We start from the raw sequence: 7802 nt of genomic DNA on the forward strand, positions 1-7802 counted from the left end.
TGCAGGAAGATGGGCCAGCAGGATCAGATGAGAGAACCAACCAGAGAGTAAGTATTGAGCTAAGGCAGCCCCACCTTTCATCCAGAGCCCTGGGAGACTTAGGGGAGCAACCAGAGGATCTAAGTCCACCCTCAGAATGTTGTGGCCCCATCTGAGGAGTGATAAGAAACATGGCATGGGGTGTTCTAAGGCTCCTTAGGCTTTTGATCTGCATTTTCCACTTTGGGAAGCACTCTGAAACACACTTCCAGTGTCCAAAGGTCACACGACAATGAGAACACAGCCTTGGGATGCACAGAATTGGCTGAAGGTGTCATGAGCAGTCAGTTGGTCTAGGGCAAGCTTTCCATTCTTGTGGGAGGGGAAGAGAAAATCAGTCTGTGTGGTTGCAGAGCAGCCACTGCAGGGGAATGCTCCCAACTGCACAACAGAATAGATAGCATCACCTGTCTTTGGGGGACTTTCACCATTTGTGTCTTACTTGTCAAAACTACAAATGGAGAAGGCATTGTCTAATTCACACCCTCGTATATCAGTAGGACTCTTCACAGGCTGAGTCCAGTTGATGAAGCCAGGCTAAAGGCCATAGATGCTCCTGGTTCTTTTCTTCCTTGCTTCCTCTTCTCTTTCTTTTTCTCTTTATCCAAACTTCAACATCCTTCAGAAGATATGTATGTGTCTGTATGAAAGGAAACTAGAGCCAGCCTCTATCTACTGTGTTCTGTGTTTGTGTTCCTGGTAATCTTTCCTTCTACCTGTAGAGATGAGAAAGAATCTAGTTTGGTCTGCTGCCATGGCCACACTTAGGTGCTAATTTTAAAGCTGTAAAGACTGTGACCTAGAATGAATTTTTGAAATTAGTTTTAAAATACTTATGATCTTTGAAATAACATCGAGATGTAGAGTCCCAGATCCCCTGCCTCAGAACAAGGAAGCTTCAGCTCTGTGTTGCATTCCATATCTCCTTTTCCTCCAGACTCTGAGGCAAATGGCACCTTTGCCATCCATCTTTTGAAGATGTTATGTCAAAGCAACCCTTCAGAAAATGTATGTTACTCTCCTGTGAGCATCTCCTCTGCTCTACCACTGGTCCTTTTGGGGGCAAAGGGACAGACTGAAGTCTAGATTTCTCAGGTAAGTCCTCTGTCATATGCACACCCATGTCACATGCATAAGAACTGCTGAGAAGGGACAATGGGAATATGCATACACTGTTTCATTGGTCAAGGGCTGAAGAAAAAGGACATGGTCTCCTCTAGTAAAACTTGTTTAAGGGCAATGAGATTTCCAGAGTAATAACTTGGGGGAAATCTCAATACTTTGCCTATAATTCATATAATTTTGTGCTGTATTTTGTGCCTATGCAGCTCTTTCAAGAATACGAATTAAGGGCCAGATAGCAAACTCATGGTTCTGAGTTAATTATGAAGGGGTGTTTTTGAGATATTCCAATCAGAAAGAGGGAAAGTACTTAAAGAGTAACAGTTCAGTTACACTTTACCTAGATAGTGTTTAAAAGCACCAGAAGTCCACAGAATATGGCATTTATGACCATTTCATTATTAAAAACCATTTGTCTAGCAATATGTCTCTTCCTGACGGTATCATCGGAACATTTCAGAGAGGATGTTGAACACATTGACCTTCAAAAAGTTGTTTTCCTGGCAAGGCGTCCAGAGGGTAGGAGTTGCCCTAATTCATCCACAGGTAAAAAAATACTACTTATGAAAGGACACAAGGCACAGGATAGTTGACAGCATAGTTCTGCCAAGCTATTCTTCATGACAATTCCTGTTACACTTAAGATCTGTCAGAGGTTCTGGGCCAGTGGGCCAGAGATAATTGTTCCAATGTTTTGAGCAATAGAGGACTGTTGGTTAGACAGCTGTCTCGACAATTGGTTTTAGCTTTGGAAGCTATGGTAGTGCTTCCTATATTTTTGGGGTAATATTTAAGTGGCTCTCATCTGAGAGCAGGGCTGAAGGGTGGTAGTTTCATAGCCAGCCAAGTTGTTTAGCATCAACAGAGATGATATAGATTTGAGAGGATGGTTTTCAGATGGTATATAAGCTAAAACCAGGACATAACTCAGGTGTAGAATAGTAAGCCTTTCAACTTAGGATAGATGGTAGAGTACTTTATCTAAATTGACAAGTTGATAGACTAGGTATCATTTGTACCTCATACCATGTAATTTACTTGTCATGATTTTATTCAATTTATATCTGGGAGAAGTGGTTTGTTTTATATGTATATAAAATTGGACAGAAAAGGTGAGATGGAGTTCCCTAATTGTTTTATTGACTAAATAAAAATGGCAAAAGCCAATCACTGAATGAAGATATAGGGGCAGGATTTCTGGGTCCCAGAAAGGAAGAGTAGGACTGAGGAACAGAGAAGACAGACAGCATGTAGACTGAAAGGGGAGGGGGAAGAGGCTGTTACACGTTGTGGTAGTGGCAAACTCCCCCACAAGAAAAATTCCAACAAAGGATACCTGATGGGCTTAGGACAATGCATTCTGTACCCAGTCGTTGTGTCATCTAGGTGATTTTAAATACTAAGATTGTCTGGTGTTTTCCATCAATGGCCACTCAGGTGATCAAGAGAGAATGCACAGCCACTGCCTCTGGAAACCCTCAGCTAAGGTAGTGGAGAGGCAGTAGACTGCAAGCAGTAGCTCCAGGCCTTCTCAGGAGGGTAGGTTGCCCAGCCAATTAGCAAAGGCATCCAGAGGAGTGGGTGCTCTCAGGAAAACAGCAGCTGGCATGGCAGCAGCTCTTCTTGGACCATAGCCAGGATCTCGGGAACACATTACCTAGGCATGGTGGCTGAAAGCACTGTAGGCGAGCAACTGTTAGCGTCAAAGCCTAGCAGAAGTAAGCATGGTCCTTAAAACTACACACAACGATACCTGGAGGCACAGGCCTTTAACTACAGCTACTAAGGAGACTGAGATAGGAGGACACCACATCCAAGTCTAGCCTGGAAAACGTAGTTTCAAATGTTAAAAAAAATTTGTAAGGGGGAGGAAGGATGTTGTTAGGGTCATAGCTTAGGTTCCATCCCAAATACTGTAAGGTAAGAAAAAAAAAGGTGTTGAAATTCTTTGAAGGAGAGTTGGCAGAGATCTAGCTTATTTTTAGAGCAACAGATCTGGTAATTATTCAATGGCAAGGAAGGATAATTCTTGCCCTCTATTTGTTAAACCTTGTTTGCATCAGCCACCATACTGACGTGGGTATAAATGTGTAGCTAGTCCACATGCTGACTGGGCATCAGGCTGATGACTTTTAACCAGCATCCTGAGCATTCTAGGGGATGAGGAAAGATGGACAGGCAGGAGCCATTTGACTGAGGAAAAACCTTCAGCATACAGCTGCACAGTGGGAAGTCATCACTGTTGCTCTCTGGCTTGCCAGGACTTTCTTTCTCATGAAGATCCTTTTATGTGTAAGTGCTCATTCTCATCATTTCTGAAGGCAGTCCATGAGGACATGAAGACAAATAGAAGTATTCATCATTAGTCTTCACGGTCTTTCTAGGTTTAGGCTCACTCATAACCACTTATACAGAGCTTGTGTGTGTGTGTGTGTGTGTGTGTGTGTGTGTGTGTGTGTGTGTGTGTGTGTGTACATGAACTTGTGTATTTCTTTGTGTGTGAGGGGGGGTTGGTAGGAGTCAGTGCTGGATGTCTTACTCTAATCTGTTCCTCCCAGTGCTGGGATGACCACCATGCACCACTGGGCACATCATCTTTGTTTAGCGAGACTATATATCATATCCTCATGCACTTACCTTCTGAGTCATACCTTTACCTCAACAATTCCTTTTGCAACAAAACGTTTCATCACTGAGGGCACTTCTCATCTTTTCCTTCCCAGATACTTGATTTGAACAAAGAGAAGGACATCCATCGGGGATTATAGTTGCTTCTCGGGAAGCTGAACAAGCCAGATAGAAACAACTCCCTGAGAATAGCAAATGGTCTCTTTGTAGACAAAAGTTGTGAGGTCCTGCCTGTAAGTTTTAACAACAGAATGATAGCAATTACATTCAAATTTGATGTTTTATATCATGAAAGACAGACCCTAGAGAGTGGAATAAATCTACACTTCCAGTTCTACTTGGCGTGAGGGTACACATCTGTAATACCTGTACTGAGAAGGCTGCGATAGGAGGGTCACAAGTTCTAACACAGCCTAGGCTACATTGTGGGACTTACTTAAATAATCTTCTCCTCACCACCAAAAAATCACAATTCTATAATAATACCTTGTACTATTTCATATCTGACTATATATACTTTATATTTATCCATGAATGGTTATTCCCCATTGGAAAGACCTAGTACATGAAGATGTTTGTTGTTTAAGGTACTATCTATACTCATCTTAGTTTTCTTCTCTTTTCTTTTCTTTATTAACTTGAATATTTCTTATTTACATTTTGATTGTTATTCCCTTTCTCGATTTCTAGGCCAACATCCCCCTAAATCCTCCCCCTCCCCTTCTATATGGGCTTCCCCTCCCCATCCTCCCCCCATTACCACCCTCTCCCAACAATCACGATCACTCGGGGTTCATTCTTGGCAGGACCAAGGGCTTCCCCTTCCACTGGTGCTCTTACTAGGCTATTCATTGCTACCTATGAGGTTGGAGCCCAGGGTCAGTCCATGTATAGTCTTTGGGTAGTGACTTAGTCCCTGGAAGCTCTGGTTGGTTGGCATTGTTGTTCATATGGGGTCTCCAGACCCTTCAAGCTCTTTCAGTCCTTTCTCTGATTCCTTCAACGGGGGTTCTGTTCTCAGTTCAGTGGTTTGCTGCTGGCATTTGCCTCTGTATTTGCCATATTCTGGGTGTGTCTCTCAGGAGAGATCTACATCCGGTTCCTGTCTGCCTGCACTTCTTTGCTTCATCCATCTTGTCTAATTGGGTGGCTGTATATGTATGGGCCACATGTGGGGCAGGCTCTGAATGGGTGTTTCTTCTGCCTCTGTTTTAATCTTTGTCTCTCTATTCCCTCCCAAGGGTATTCTTGTTCCACATTTAAAGGGGGAGTGAAGCATTCGCATTTTGGTCATCCTTCTTGAGTTTCATGTGTTCTGTGCATCTAGGGTAATTCAAGCATTTGGGCTAATAGCCACTTATCAGTGAGTGCATACCATGTGTGTTTTTCTGTGATTGGGTTACCTCACTCAGGATGATATTTTCTAGTTCCTTCCATTTGCATATGAATTTCATAAAGTCATTGTTTTTGATAGCTGAGTAATATTCCCTTGTGAAGATGTACCACATTTTCTGTATCCATTCCTCTGTTGAAGGGCATCTGGGTTCTTTCCAGCTTCTGGCTATTATAAATAAGGCTGCTATGAACATAATGGAGCACATGTCTTTTTTTATATGTTAGGGCATCTTTTGGTTATATGCCCAAGAGAGGTATAGCTGGATCCTCAGGCAGTTCAATGTCCAATTTTCTGAGGAACCTCCAGACTGATTTCCAGAATGGTTGTATGAGTCTGCAATCCCACCAACAATGGAGGAGTGTTCCTCTTTCTCCACATCCTCACCAGCATCTGCTGTCACCTGAGTTTTTGATCTTAGCCATTCTCACTGGTGTAAGGTGAAATCTCAGGGTTGTTTTGATTTGCATTTCCCTTGTGACTAAAGATGTTGAACATTTCTTTAGGTGTTTCTCAGCCATTCGGCATTCCTCAGCTGTGAATTCTTTGTTTAACTCTGAACCACATTTTTTAATAGGGTTACTTGTCTCCCTATAGTCTAACTTCATGAATCCTTTGTATATTTTGGATATAAATCCTCTATCAGTTGTAGGATTGGTAAAGATCTTTTCCCAATCTGTTGGTTGCCATTTTGTCCTAACAACAGTCTCCTTTGCCTTACAGAAGCTTTGCAGTTTTATGAGATCCCATGTGTCGATTCTTGATCTTAGAGCATAAGCCATTGGTGCTGTTTTGAGGAAATTTTCTCCAGTGCCCATGTGTTTGAGATGTTTCCCCACTTTTTCGTCTATTAGTTTGAGTGTATCTGGTTTGATGTGGAGGTCCTTGATCCACTTGTATAGGGTGATAAGCATGGATTGATCTGCATTCTTCTACATGTTGACCTCCAGTTGAACCAGCACCATTGGCTGAAAATGCTATCTTTTTTCCATTGGATGGTTTTGGCTGCTTTGTCAAAAATCAAGTGCCCATAGGTGTGTGGGTTCATTTCTGGGTCTTCAATTCTGTTCCATTGGTCTATCTGTCTGTCTCTATACCAATACCAGGCAGTTTTTATCACTATTGCTTTGTAATACTGCTTGAGTTCAGGGATAGTGATTCCCCCCTGAAGTCCTTTTATTGTTGAGGATAGTTTTAGCTATCCTGGGTTTTTTGTTATTCCAGATGAATTTGCAAAGTGTTCTGTCTAACTCTTTGAAGAAATGGATTGGAATTTTGATGGGGATTGCATTGAATCTGTAGATCGCTTTTGGTAAGATGGCCATTTTTACTATATTAATCCTGCCAATCCATGAGCATGGGAGATCTTTCCATCTTCTGAGGTCTTCTTCAATTTCTTTCTTCAGAGGCTTGAAGTTCTTATTGTAGAGATCTTTTACTTGCTTGGTTAAAGTCACACTGAGGTATTTTATATTACTTGGGACTATTATGAAGGGTGTCCTTTCCCTAATTTCTTTCTTGGCTTGTTTCTCCTTTGTGTAGAGGAAGGCTACTGATTTATTTGAGTTAATTTTATACCCAGCCAATGTGCTGAAGTTGTTTATCAGTTTTAGTAGTTCTCTGGTGGAACTTTTGGGATCACTTAAATATACTATCATATCATCTGCAAATAGTGATATTTTGACTTCTTCTTTTCCAATCTGTATCCCCTTGATCTCCTTTTTGTTGTCTGATTGCTCTGGCTAGAACTTCAAGAACTGTATTGAATAAGTAGGGAGAGAGTGGGCAGCCTTGTCTAGTCCCTGATTTTAGTGGGATTCCTTCAAGTTTCTCTCCATTTAGTTTAATGTTAGTAACTGGTTTGTTGTATATGGCTTTTACTATGTTTAGGTATGGGTCTTGAATTCCTATTATTTCCAGGACTTTTATCATGAAGGAGTGTTGAATTTTGTCAAATGCTTTCTCAGCATCTAATGAAATGATCATGTGCTTTTGTTCTTTCAGTTTGTTTATATAATGGATCACGTTGATGGTTTTCCGTATATTAAACCATCCCTGCATGCCTGGGATGAAGCCTACTTGATCATGGTGGATGATTGTTTTGATGTGCTCTTGGATTCGGTTTGCCAGAATTTTATTGAGTATTTTTGCATCAATATTCATAAGGGAAATTGGTCTAAAGTTCTATTTCTTTGTGGGTCTTTGTATGGTTTAGGTATAAGAGTAATTGTGGCTTCATAGAAGGAATTCGGTAGTGCTCCATCTGTTTCAAATTTGTGGAATAGTTTGGATAATATTGGTATGAGGTCTTCTATGAAGGTCTGATAGAATTCTGCACTAAACCCGTCTGTACCTGGGCTCCTTTTGGTTGGGAGACCTTTAATTACTGCTTCTATTTCGTTAGGAGTTATGGGGTTGTTTAAATGGTTTATCTGTTCCTGATTTAACTTCGGTACCTGGTATCTGTCTAGAAAATTGTCCATTTCCTACAGATTTGCAAGTTTTGTTGAATATAGGGTTTTGTAGTAGGATCTGTCGATTTTTTTAATTTCCTCTGATTCTGTAGTTATGTCTCCCTTTTCATTTCTGATTTTGTTAGTTTGGACACACTCACTGTGTC

Source organism: Rattus norvegicus, chromosome 17, assembly GCF_021556685.1.
Source record: "Rattus norvegicus strain SHRSP/BbbUtx chromosome 17, alternate assembly SHRSP_T2T, whole genome shotgun sequence".
NCBI classification, from domain to species: domain Eukaryota; kingdom Metazoa; phylum Chordata; class Mammalia; order Rodentia; family Muridae; genus Rattus; species Rattus norvegicus.